Here is a 14589-nt window from a genome sequence, read left to right as displayed (position 1 = left end):
TTCATTAAAGCAGAGTCTAAAATACCAAGACATACAGAACTGCCAAAGCAATGGGTCGGAAATGTGAATTATGAAGTGGTATTGTCGGTATACCATAAACAAAATTAATTTACATAATAATTCTCTATTTTTATTTGTTTTAAATATGAGTTTTGAAATTCGCAAATGTGGGTTAAACATGCGTTAATGTGAATCACTACGGGGCGCCGAATGGGACTCTTGTGGTTTTGTACAAAACTCAATTCTGTCAATAACAAAATCATTTTTGTCTTACAAAATTATGTGATGCAGACTTCTTTTATGAGAACTCCAATTTTGAAATGACAAAATTCATTTTTGTAGACAAAATACGATTTTGTCATGACAAAATTCATTTTTGTAGACAAAATTCATTTTTGTTACGACAAAATTCATTTTTGTTACAACAAAATTCATTTTTGTTACGACAAAATTCATTTTTGATACGACAAAAGTCAATTTTGTCAAAAAGGTATGCAAATATAAACTTATTTGCATACAAAACTGACTTGCGTTACCTTATATGGAAATTAAAACACCAAAGTCAATTGTGTAAGACAAAATTGAGTTGTGTGAGACAAAGTTGACTTTTGTGAGACAAAATTGACTTTTGTGAGACAAAATTGACTTTTGTGAGACAAAATTGACTTTTGTGAGACAAAATTGACTTTTGTGAGACAAAATTGACTTTTGTGATACAAAATTCAATTTTGTCAATTTTGTCTCACAAAAGTCGATTTTGTGAAGAAAAAAATAAATTTTGTGTGACAAAATTCATTGTTGTGACAACAAAATTCACTTTTGTGAGACAAAATTAACAAAATTGAATTTTGTCTCAATTTTGTGAGACAAAATTTAATTTTGTCAATTTTGTCTCAACAAAATTAAATTTTGTGACGACAAAATTCAATTTTGTCTCACAAAAGTCAATTTTGTCTCACAACAGTCAATTTTGTCACAAAAAAGTCAATTTTGTCTCACAAAAGTCGATTTTGTATGCAAATTAGTTCACAGAATCCAAACCAAACTGTCTAATTTGCATACAAAATTGACTTTTGTCACCCAATTTTCAAATTAGGTAACAAAACTTAAGTCTGTGTAACAAAAATGAATTTTGTCATGACTAAAGTGACTTTTGTCGACTAAAAGATAATTTTGTATTACAAAATTTTAAATTTGCAGTATGTTACAGTCCCGTTCGTCGCCCCGTAATCACAACCTCTATGGGGCGCCGAATGGGACTCTTGTGGTTTTGTACTCAAAATTCAATTTTGTACGGACAAAAGTGACTTTTGTTCAACAAAAATGAGTTCAGTTTAACAAAAATGAGTTCAGTTTAACAAAAATGAGTTCAGTTTAACAAAAATGAGTTCAGTTTAACAAAAAAAGTCAATTTTGTAGACAAGACAAGACAAGACAATATTTTATTTGAGTCTCACCTCTTCTAAAACATTTACATAATATTACACCTTACATATTACAATATAAAACAAGAGCCACTCTAAAAAGAGTTATGAGAGACTATAAAAAAATGGTATATACATTTACATATATATAAAACATAAAACATAAAACAAATTAAAAGTATACAAATGTTAAGAATAACATAAAACAGTTTAAAAGTAAACAAATGTTAAGAATATAATAAACATTTTCTTTTCAGTAAAATATCATAGCAGATTTTGGCAGTGTAAAAATAAACATTTTCATCACTAAATAAAAATACAAATTTATCATCATCTGACATACTATTAAAATCATGACAAAAAGAATTAGCATGACTAAATAACACAGCACGGAAATCTGCATATAGTGGACATTTCAAAATTACATGTTTCTCATCTTCTATGGTTTCATTACAACTAAAACATATCAGTGCCGTGCAAAATATATGCGGATATTTTGAATAAAAGATTAACAAATTGGTTAGAACAAAATGACATGTTAGCAGAAGAGCAAAATGGATTTAGACGTAACCGAAGCTGTTTGGATCATTTATATATACTTACAACAATTATTAAAAATAGAAAGTTACAAAGGAAAGATTCTTTCGTGTGCTTTGTGGATGCGAAAAAGGCTTTTGATAATGTAAATCGGGACATGTTGTGGTATAAGCTGATGAAAATGGGTATTAACGGAACGTCTCTAAAAGCAATTCAGTCTCTTTACGATGCGACACAAAGTGCTGTAAAATTAGGAAACAACTTAACAGATATTTTCCCGGTTCAATACGGTGTGAAACAAGGCTGTAAAATGTCTCCTACTTTGTATTCTATATATGTTAACGATCTTGCGGAGGATATTCGCTCGCTTAATGCTTGTGTAGATATTGGTGACTTAAATGTATCTATTCTTCTTTACGCTGACGATGTTGCGTTGATAGCTCCAAATGAGCAGAATTTACAAAAGATGTTGGACTGTTTAAACACCTGGTGTAGGAAATGGAGAATGACTCTAAATACAGAAAAAACGAAAGTTATTCATTACCGTAATAAAAAACATTGCTAGATCTGCCGTTGAATTTAAATGCGGAGATATTTTAGGTAATTATATTTCATCCTACAGATATTTGGGACTACATTTGAATGAATTTCTGGATTATAAACATACAGTACGAGAAATTACTAAATCAGCAAGCAGAGCACTTTCAGCCTTATATGCTAAATTTATTTCGTGTGGTGGAATGACTTATGATGTGTTTACGAAATTATATAGGTCGGTAGTTGAGCCTGTTCTATACTATGGTTCTGGAATATGGGGACATACAAATTGGAGAGAGGTACAAGTTATACAGAACAAAGCATGTCGGTTATTCTTAGGAAGTGCTTCAAATGCGTCAAATATAGCCATTCAAGGTGATATGGGACTTACAAGTACGAAATCAGCAGAAATTTTGGAAACTTTTCGTCTATTTCTTAGAGTGAGCAAAGCTTATGATACAAGACTTACGTATAAGGTTCATATGTGGAGTAAGGATTGTTCTAGGTCTTGGGATAAAAATTGTATAAAGAAAGCACAAATTTTAGGTATTGAAAATGTTATTAATGATACTTTTTCCATTAAACATAAACTGCAAGATATCAAATCTAAACTATGTGAAAAAGATAAAAATGAGTGGGTTGAAAAATTGTTTAATGACAGAAATCAATGTAATGGTAATAAATTACGTATTTATAGAGAGTATAAAAAAACGGTTTTTTTCTAAAGTGAACATTGATTGGTTAAATATTTCTCAGTGTGTTTGAATTTGTTTGTAAGCCTTTTGGTCATGAATGTTTGTCTCTAATATTTAATTAACTGTGCATTTGTATTCAGATATCGCAGATCAAATTTATTCGTTCATTGTGTAATCATACGTTTTTGATTGAGTTAAGTCTGCCAATTGATATTTTATCGTATGTTTTTATATGTTGTGATGTTATGCTATTGTTTCAGAAAAAGGGAGAAGGTTTGGGCCCATTAAAACGTTTAATCCCGCTGCAAATGTTTGCACCTGTCCTAAGTCAGGAATCTGATGTACAGTAGTTGTCGTTTGTTTATGTAATATATACGTGTTTCTCGTTTCTCGTTTTGTTTATATAGATTAGACCGTTGGTTTTCCCGTTTGAATGGTTTTACACTAGGTATTTTGGGGCCCTTTATAGCTTGTTGTTCGGTGTGAGCCAAGGCTCCGTGTTGAAGGCCGTACTTTAACCTATAATGGTTTAATTTTTGAATTGTTGTTTGGATGGAGAGTTGGCACTCACACCACATCTTCCTATATCTATTTAGAATTTAGTTCTTATGTAAAATTAGTTCGTAACAGGCAGCATAGACGTGTTTTGTCAAATTTTAGAAGTGGCTGTTTACCACTGGCAGTTGAAACGGGTAGATACACCAAGCCAAAAATTCCTTTAAATGAGCGCACTTGTATATATTGTACAGATAATTGTGTAGAAGATGAAAAACATTTTTTATTAGGCTGCGAATTTTATGCAGATTTAAGATATGATTTAATGAAAAAATCTGGTGATATTTGTGATTCTTTTATCGATCTTGATTTACAGGAAAAAATTATTTTTTTAATGTCAAATGATGCTATTCAACCATTTTTAGCTAAAACTTTATATCAAATGTTTTATCGAAGAAGGTATTGTGTATAGTTATATTTTATTACATTAGTTTTAATTGTTTTATAATATATGTGATATTTTTAAAGTGTCTCATAAGTCAGTAATTTGGCTGGATACCAATATTTTAATTGTAATATTTAATAATTTTTAATTGCATATTATGTAATTATATGTATTCATTGTGTTTTATATTGGTATGTGACACTATAATAAATTATTCTGATTCTGATTCTGTTCATTAATAGGTAGGTTCTGATACCGGCCCGTTTCAATTTTTAGGGGCGCAACACCACAACGAAATTTTGCAAAAGCACTTCTATATTTTCCTGCAATAGTTTTACAAATGTAATTTTCTACCCTAAATTCTGTTTTAAATAATTTATAAGTACGAAGTTTGGCATATTCATTCGAAACCAACTTATTATGCCATTCAGTTTTATATAAATCAACAGCTAAGCATTCTATATCCTTAATTACATTTTTAGTTAACAATACATCACAGTTACAATATGGTTCAAGATTATACTCTTTAAACTTAGTCATCACTCTGAAGCACCAGTTTTTAATTGGCTTATTTCCATACTTATATGACCATATAAATACTCTTTTGTTCAATCTATCATTGTCCATTTTACAAAATCTGGACCATAATCTAAAAACAGCTGTCCATTGCTTTACATTGCATGGAATCCAGCCCATATCACCATACAGAGATAAGTTTGGTGTATACTTTCCTACACCCATAAAAAATCTCATCGCTCTGTTTTTAACAGCATTTATGCAAGAGAATTCTCTTGTTCCCCATATTGAAGCACCATAATCGATGACTGACCATACAAGTGTGTCAAAAAGCTTTGTATAAGTAGAGTAACAAAAACCACCATTTGATTTACATTTTGCGATCAACAACCCAAGAGCTCTACTTGCCGACTTGGCAATAGCTTTTGCCATTAAATCATAATCTAAAAATTCTGTAAGATGTAAACCAAGATAAGTATATTGTATTACAATTTCAATATTATCATTACCCAGCATAAATGTATAAATAGACCTTGGAAAAGAAGGTGGTCTAAAATTAATAATCTTAGATTTACTCAAATTAACACTAATATCATTTGTATGACACCACATATGTAAAACATTTAAGAGCATCTGTAAGTCTGATTCATTTTCAGCAAGTAAAACAATATCACCAGTATAGAGCAAAATACATATTTTCTCTTCCTCTATCGGAATACCAATATTTAAACTTTTAACCTCATTTACTAAATTATTAATAAAAATATTGAATAAAATGGGCGATAACACACACCCTTGTTTTAAACCACATTGAACATCAAACCATTGGGTTAAATTCCCATTAGCTTTAACACATGACTGTACTTTATGATATAAAGATTTTGTATTGAAATTAGTTTAGTTTGGTTTCTGTGACCTCATTTGCATACAAAATCGACTTTTGTTACACAAAATTTACTTTTGTTACACAAAAATTTACTTTTGTTACACAAAATTTACTTTTTTTACACAAAATTGAGTTTTGTTACACAAAATTGACTTTTGTGAGACAAAATTGACAAAATTGGCTTTTGTCTCAACAAAATTGACAAAATTGACTTTTGTCTCAACAAAATTGACTTTTGTGAGACAAAATTGACCAATGTGATCAACAAAATTGACAAAATTGACAAATGTGAGACAAAATTGATTTTTGTCTCAACAAAATTGACAAAATTGACTTTTGTCTCAACAAAATTGACAAAATTGAATTTTGTCTCATTCAATTTTGTCTCACAAAAGTCAATTTTGTCTCTCAAAAGTCAATTTTGTCTCACAAAAGTCAATTTTGTCTCACAAAAGTCAATTTTGTCTCACAAAAGTCAATTTTGTATCACAAAAGTCAATTTTGTCTCACAAAAGTTAATTTTGTCTCACAAAAGTCAATTTTGTCTCACAAAATTGAATCTTACCTCACACAATTGACTTTTGTGATTTAATTTCCCTATCAGGTAACAAAAGTCAATTTTGTATGCATATTCCTTTTAGACAAAATTGACTTTTATCATGACAAATATGTATTTTGTCTACAAAAATGAATTTTGTCATGACAAAAATGAATTTTGTCTACACAAATGAATTTTGTCATCACAAAATTGAAGTTCTCACAAAACAACTCTGTAGCACATAGTTTTGTAAGACAAAAATGATTTTTTGTTATGACAGAATTGAATTTTTTACAAAACCACAAGAGTCCCATTCGGCGCCCCGTAACCTCGAGTTATTAATGATTGTTCTTGTTGAGAGATGAGACTTTAATAAAACATTGAATTGGATTGAATATAATTCAATAAATTAGATTAAATACTGACATGGCATTTGATAATTATCACATTTCGATCGCAGAACTTGACCAGAGTAACATAGTTTATATCATGAGCGTCTCGATATGCAGAATGACGGCCATGCAGTTGCACAGTAATGATGGGCGTCAAGTTGGTTACCTATTCCCTATTCCCTTTTCGTTACCTTTTCCCTATTCCCTATTCGTTACCTATTCCCTATTCCCTATTCGTTACCTATTCGTTACCTATTCCCTATTCCCTATTCGTCACCTATTCTTTACCTATTCCCTATTCCCTATTCGTTACCTATTCGTTACTTATTTGATTTTTAATATCCTTCCCCCTTTTTTAATTATGGCATGGAATGGTTTAATATGGCTCCCGTTACCATGGAAACGGCACAAATGTGAAAAAAAATCAGTTTTTGGTTTTTGGTGAACTGTTTGGATATGCTTCAACTCAGAATCATCATATTTTACAACAATGTAGTTGCCCACTATATACAGGTGTTGGGTGATTTTGGCGATCATTGGAACTATTATGTTGCCATGGAAACTACACCAAAATTTTCTAAATTTTCAAAATGCTCAAAACTTCATGAAACTTCACAGCAATGATGAGCAACATTGGAAGATGTGGCATTTGGAGTTGGAATTTTCAAAATAGGTCTTGTTACCATGGAAACAATGCAGAAAGGTCAAAAATTTCAAAAATAAGAATTGAGCAAACTGGATGAAACTTTACAGGAATTGTAACTGGTATAGGCAGAGTTGGATTTTGAAGTTGGAATTTCCAAAATAGGTCTTGTTATCATGGAAACAATGCAAATAGGTAAAAAATTTCAAAAATAAGAATTGAGCAAACTGGATGAAACTTTACAGGAATGGTAACTGGCATAGGCAGAGTTGGATTTTGGAATTGGAATTTCCCAAATAGGTCTTGTTACCATGGAAACAATGCGAAAAAGGTCAAACATTTCAAAAATAAGAATTGAGCAAACTGGATGAAACTTTAAAGGAATGGTAACTGGCATAGGCAAAGTTGGATTTTGAAATTGGAATTTTTAAAATGGCCGCCGTAACCATGGAAACAGCAAAAATATTCAAAATTTCAAAATGTTCAAACTTAAAGTCATAAGAAACCTCAAATCAAAAAAAAATAATGCATATGTTTTTTATAACTCAATGGATAGTTTTCATTATAAAACTTATGTACATATACTTTTTTCTGAAGAAAATTCTTTAATTTATTCATATTTAGAAGAAGTTTACTTTATTTTAATTGCTTGCTTCCAGCAAGCAATTCCCCCGACATATTTTCCGTATGCAAAGTGACCTCTGTGTGACCCACCTCGTAAAAATCCGGTGATCACAATACGCATGGATGTCCTTAAAATAAACTATTATTTGAATTCACATGTGAAACACGTGCTCAATTTCCATGCTTTTTGTTGATTTTTATGTCGATTGTTGACAAACAGGTGACAATCGTTAAACTTCGGATTCAAAAGACGAACTTTAATTACCTGCCATATTTTCACACCAACACTGGCCGATTGAAAAAAAATTGACGATTATACAAAATTTACACGCAAAAAAAAGAGAAATTCGTGCACAGAAGACTAAGTTTATGATGTTTGTATGGATAGGTTCAAGAATTGGAAGAACACTATTTTTCACCGGTCACTCGTTTCTTATGACTTTAATGAAACTTTTCAAAAATGTTACTAGACATCTGTAGATGCTCTCTTTGACTTTGTAATTGTCAAAATGGCTGCCGCTCACCTGGCAATAGGGGGAAGGGTGCCATCCTTTATTGTTAGCAATTACAAATCTAGTTGTTAATACTCTAATATCTGGTAATACTTCTAAATTTTTGAGGTAAAATGATCTTTTTATGACCTATTTATATGTGTTTGTGCTCAACCGATCCTTTTACTGCATGTTCGATACGCATTTATTCCTTATTTGTTTTTTTTTTACGTTCTACCTTTTAACTGCTTTATGTTTGAAGATGGATCTTGGTTCGACGGGATGAAATCACCGTGTTAGCGCTTGCATACAAAATAATATGTGGTATGACTGCCAATGAGACAACGCTCCACAATAGACCAAAATGACACAGAAATTATCAACTATAGGTCACTGTACGGCCTTCAACAATGAGCATAGCCCAAACCGTGTAGTCACCTATAAAAGGCCCAGACATGACAACCTCTCACAATTCAAACAACAAAACTGATGGCCGTATTTCATATACAAAAAAATAAACGGAAAACAAATATGTAACACAAAAAAAAACACGATAACAACTTAATTTCAGGCTCTTGTCTAGGGACAGGAACATACTAACATAATGTGGTGGGGTTTAACATGTAAGCAGGATGTACATCGTTTCGGAGCATGCTATTACCTTGTTTTTTTTTTTGTTTTTTTTAATTTCTAAAAGGTGCAACGTATTACAAAAGTATTATAAGCGAATAAAAAACGAATGGGTAACAGGTTATTAGCCGAACGGGTACATACGCGCTAATAGGGTTAGTTCATCTTTAAGAACACATTGTTACCACCAGAGACATGAACAGAATTGAAAATCCTATTCTAAAAGGTGCAACATATTACAAACGTATTATAAGCGAATAAGTAATGAATAGGTAACAGGGTATTAACCGAGTGCTGGAACGGGTGCATACGAGCTAATAGGATTATTTCGTCTCTTAGAACACATTGTAACCACCAGAGACATAGTCACAATTGAAAATCCTTTTCTAAAAGGTGCATCGTACAACAAACGTATCATAAGTGAATAGGTAGCGAATAGGTAACGAATAGGTAACGAATAGGGAATAGGGAATAGGTAACGAATAGGGAATAGGGAATAGGTAACCAACTTGACGCCCATACAGTAATGGTCTTTTGTATATATGAATTATCTATAGTTTAAGGGTTGTACGTATGGAACGCCATAGCTGTCTTCTGTGTCTTTTTTGTTATAAGAAGGTGTTTTTTTTATACGAAGGTGCTTTTCAATTATACGAAGGTGCTTTTCTATTAATAAAAACACACTTCGTATAATAGAAAAGCACATTCGTATAATAGAAAAGAACCTTTGTATAATAGAAAAGCACATTCGTATAAAAGAAAAACGCCTTCGTATAATAAAAAAACAACTTCTTATAAAAAAGAAGACATATAAGACAGCTATTGCGTTCCATGTGTATGGGATGCGGACCTTTACGATGACAGCGTTAATTTTAAGACACTACTCGCATTTAATATACTAAGCATAAAATATAATGTAAGGAAAAAACCTGTATTTCTAAAAAAAACTTACCTTAGCAGTATACTTAATACGCTCTGTGGTACTCTGATTTCTCGATCTGCGATAAGAAAGATTACATTTCAAATATTTCAGTCCAAGTCAACAAAGGAAATAAATAGTGTTATAACAGTCAGAATATTTCTATTGATTTAACTTGCATTTATCAATTTCATTTAATAATCACACACACATATTAAATCTTATCTTCAGTCTCACAGTATTGAAACTTAGTTACTCCTTTCGATGTTTTACACTGTAATGTTAATGTCTGTAATGTGTATTTTCAATATCCCTAACATAGAAGACAGTCCTCACATTCCTAAGATTAGCCCGTCCCTGAGATGGTTTTAAACGATGTCAATCACCATAGAAAATATGCCTGCTGGTCAATTCGGTTGAAATTTTAATAAAGTAGGATGATATAAGTGGTAAATAAAATCTGTATGTACTGTATATTTATGTATTGCAAGTAGTGAGACTATAATAAAATATTGAATATTGAATATTTTGTATTTTTCAAATCCCTAACATAGAAGACAGTCCAAAGATTAGCACGTTTCTGAAATGGTTTTTAACGAAATTTTTCAATCACCAAAGGCTTATCAAAACATATTGATTTGTTATTAAGCAACAGTTTAGATTTAAATAAAGTAGGATGATAAGTGGTACAAATAAACACATCATAGATACCAGTCCAGGATTTAAACTTTCTGTAACACGTTTTATCTAAAAAAAGGCACATTAGTTACGACAAAATAAAGTACGAATTTATAGTGAACTGACGATCTGTCTTACAAACTTGATAAATGGTTACCCTCCTCTAATAAAAAAAAACCCAACTAGAACACACCCGCGAAAAAGGCACATTAGTGACGCTCGACAATAAAAAAAAAAAGACGAAATAATGTACGAATTTGAAGAGAACTTACGATCTGTCTTATAAAAGTGATTAATGGTTACATACCTCTAATAAAAAAATCTGTAAAGGGAGATAACTGAATACAGATGTTGTTCTAAAGTTGATACCTTGCATATCTCTATCGTTATTTTTTTTTCAGTCATTTACATTCATTCAATCATCTTTATCAACAGCTTCAAGTGTTGTGTACTGTTGTGCGTCTCTTTGTCTCTTTTTTTTTTACCATGGCGTCCTTTTATTTTCGAAAAAGAAACTGAGAATGGAAACGAGAGACTGTGTCAAAGAGACAACAACCCGACCAAAGATCATAAAACAGCCAAAGGCCACCGATTGGTCTGCAACACCAATTTGGTTGAGAAATATTCGAAATCGAGACAAAGTTGTGAACTTAGCATAACGAAACTAATCGTAAATATGCAAATAATATAAATATGAAACTATAATATGAATTGGGGAAACTAGCTATTAAAATATACATGCTTGTTTTGGTGACATCCCATTAGTCCGACAACCATTATTCCGACAGCCCATTGCTCCGACAACCCATTATTCCGACAGCCCATTACTCCGACAGCCCGATACTTCGACAGCCCATTATTCCGACAGCCCATTACTCCGACAGCCCGATACTTCGACAGCCCATTATTCCGACAATGCATCTGTCTTGTGTGTATTGGTAATTTTTCTTTAAAAAGACCAACTCTGTTCTCTTGAATATTTGTGGTTCGTTTTGATTCCAATTATTCTTTCCATTGGGGATGTTGTCTCATTATATTGGAGTTGATACACATGCTAATTGCAACTGCTCAGTCCTTGCATTCGACCCTCTTTCGTTTTACGTGTCTGTGTATTTATTTGTTTATATTTCGTCGTTTATGTGTCAACTGTCAGTGTGTGCTGTTCTAGTTCGCTTGGTGTTTTTTCTATGAATACAGTATCATGTTCGGGAATGTGAATCCACGACATACGGAGACAACTACCAGTCACTTCCAATAGCGATAGATCAGACATAGTCTGAGAGATGACACTCAATATATTTGTATAGGGATACTAATTTTATATCCCGAGCTTATTTTAAAATCTAGAAAAATATGCCTTTTTTATAATGGTTGGGGAGGTGCAGAACTTATGATTTACAACAAAACTTATTACGAAAAACAAATGTGACGGACAAGAACATTTCGGCAACTTCTATTTAAATATTCATGAGGAAAAGTGATATCGGGTCAGGGACTGTATATGACAACGAAACAAACAGTCAACGCACTTAATTTGACTGCTTTTAAAAATAGAGCGAGTGCAGTATAAAAGCCAATAAAACTATTAAAAAGTCTAAGACAAATGTGTGAAATTTTTGTCACTCTTGTGTCTTAGTCAAATTATCTCATTGTAAAAACTTAGTACATTATGTGTTTTGTGGCATACTTGACACTTATTTTTCATTTAAAGATTGTTTCAAGGAAAAACATATTTAGATATCATTGATTTTAAGAAAGGTAGTTTATATGTTAATTAAGAATCGGTGCTCACTCATTACATTAGGAATTGAAAATGCCAGATACTAAAAAAAATCGTATTGTACAGCTGATAAAGTTGAGGATGGGCGTCATTTTTCAATCGAGTGCTCCCTTTATAACAATTTGAGGGAGGAACTCTGTCAGCATATTTCTAGCACTTGTCAGAACTTTAAAATGTTAGATAAATATGATTAATCTTCGATGTTAACACAAGAAAACTTAACTTCTATGAGAAAAATTATGATTTTATTGTTAGTTCATTTGAATTATTTAGTGTAGGTCTTGATACTTACTGACTGTTGTTTCATATCAATGTGTAATTCTTTTTTTCCTATTTTGTTTTGGCTCATATTGTGACTGAGGCTTATGGTGAAATAAAGATAGCTAGCATACTAGTATATTAGTATTGTAATGTCTTAATGTTGACCCAATCATTATACCGCGGCTTCAAAAAAGTGGGGAGTCTACTATTTTACCTCTGATCGTCCGTCCATTCGTCAGTTCGTCCGTCCGCCCCGTGAATATTTTCATTGCATCTTTTTCATGAAAAACATTACAAGGATTTCTGAAATTTGGTGTCAGGGTTTATTGAAGTTGGGTTTATCGCGCGATGCATTTTCAGATTCTTAACTCAACAACTTTCTATTTACCGAACACTTTTTACATGAGAGCTAAGTTGAACATTTTCGTCATAATTTTCTCAGAAACTATAATACAATACAATGATTTCTGAAATTTGGTTATAAGGTTTATATAAGTCAATTATTTTATTTGATGCTTTTTAAGATTCACATTTCAACAATTTCCTGTTTACCGAAATATTTGGGCGTGGGTATAACCAGTAGCTCGCACCATCACTGGTTGGTCTTGATTTATATCCTCTTTATAGACCCTGTTATTTGAAAAATGAAATATTCTTTTCTGTTCTATTCTATATACAGATTTCGAATTGAATATATAGAAAGTATACGAACTACCTTAGTCTTATGTAATATATACAGAGTTATTTCTTAAAATATGCTATTACATAAACGTTATTATACAGACAGACAAAAAAATGTTTTACCCTGATACTCTGATATTTGACTTGAAAAGTGTCGGACTTATGGGTTGTCGGAGTATTGGGCTGTCGGACTGTTGGGTTGTCGGACCAATAGGCTGTCGGACTAATGGGCTGTCGGAATAATGGCGTGTAACCCTTGTTTTGTATCAAATATTTATGACTCGTAATAATAAAGGACTAAATGACAAGAATGGTTTACGATAAATAATTTCTTATTAAATTAACCTCCACATGTGAAAATTTCGCATAACGCGTTTATTAAAATAGTTCAATATCTTTAATATCTTGCGGAACTGACCTTAATTCGTATTAAGTATGAACAAGCGATAAGTTTCCAACATGCAAGCGTAAAACTTAATGCTATAACGCGTTTAAAAATACCCTTGAGTACGGAAAGTTTGTGAGGAATAAACCTATCTTTTTTTAACATATATACATCTATTTACACTGATCGAGAAACAACAATTTGGTCTTGATTTCTTTCCTTGCAGAACTCATAGATAATAAACTTCAACTTTACTAAATAAGTGGAAATGAAACTTAACGAAGTTTCATGGTGCAATTAAATAAAATTGTAAATAAAAGTACTTGACTCACCTGAAAACATTTAAAACAATCACAGTGAATTTGATTGTAGAACTTGTATCTTCTACAGCGCATTCGATAATGTCACATTTGAGACCGAAATTCACTTATTCGATTTTGTGTTACTGTTTCAGGTTTGTCCAATCAGATTCGTTAAACAATCAAGCTATCTTAGTTACCTTGATATTTTGGGTAAAAAAGGGCGAGGGAATGTCTCTGCTGGACAGGACAAAGATTCCTAATTGACCAGGTTACCTAGACATATGTTGTTTACACAACAACTTGTTTGTATTTACAGGACAATTGAATTAGTAAAAAAAACCATGTCTAATTGTGTCCACTTAGCTCGACACTGACCTGAAATTCATATATTAAATCAACTGGTCAAAGGCAAGAACATTCCTGATGCATCAAGGGAAGAAATTTCAAACGCAATCAAAAATGTCAACAAGGGTAAATCTGCTGACTACTATGGCATCACAATTGAACATATAGTTAGTGCGGGAGAAATCATCGGACTTCTGACACCTATTTTCAAAACCAAAGGAAGTAAGAATGGAGCAGAAAATTACAGAGGAATAACAGTGCTACCAGTAGTGAGCAAAATAAAAAAAAACTGTGCTGAAAAATAGAACACAGCCATCAGTAAAAGCCGTGCAACATAAATATCAACGTGGATTCACAAGTGGTTCAGGACCAATGAACACAGCAT

At 32.0% G+C, this 14589-nt stretch overlaps 1 protein-coding gene across 4 annotated transcripts in view; it reads right to left on the bottom strand.

The window, feature by feature from the left end:
- Nucleotides 1-13952, bottom strand: part of LOC134689447 (beta-1,3-galactosyltransferase bre-5-like) — a 28961-nt gene extending 15009 nt beyond the window's left edge. The window contains exons 1-3 of one of the 4 annotated variants that reach the window (XM_063549522.1): nucleotides 13890-13952; nucleotides 10758-10965; nucleotides 9806-9851 (exon numbers count right to left, since the gene is read on the bottom strand). The gene's annotated coding sequence lies outside the window, so the exon portion shown is untranslated. Of the gene's footprint in view, nucleotides 1-9805; nucleotides 10318-10757; nucleotides 10966-13889 lie in introns of those variants that run through there. The other 3 variants (XM_063549523.1, XM_063549524.1, XM_063549521.1) reach the window with 3 other exon arrangements.
- Between the last annotated feature and the right edge of the window lie 637 nt (nucleotides 13953-14589).

The sequence above is a fragment of the Mytilus trossulus genome, chromosome 1 (assembly GCF_036588685.1).
Source record: "Mytilus trossulus isolate FHL-02 chromosome 1, PNRI_Mtr1.1.1.hap1, whole genome shotgun sequence".
Classification (NCBI taxonomy): domain Eukaryota; kingdom Metazoa; phylum Mollusca; class Bivalvia; order Mytilida; family Mytilidae; genus Mytilus; species Mytilus trossulus.
Note: the sequence above shows the minus strand (reverse complement) of the source record. Positions and strands in the feature narration are given on the sequence as shown.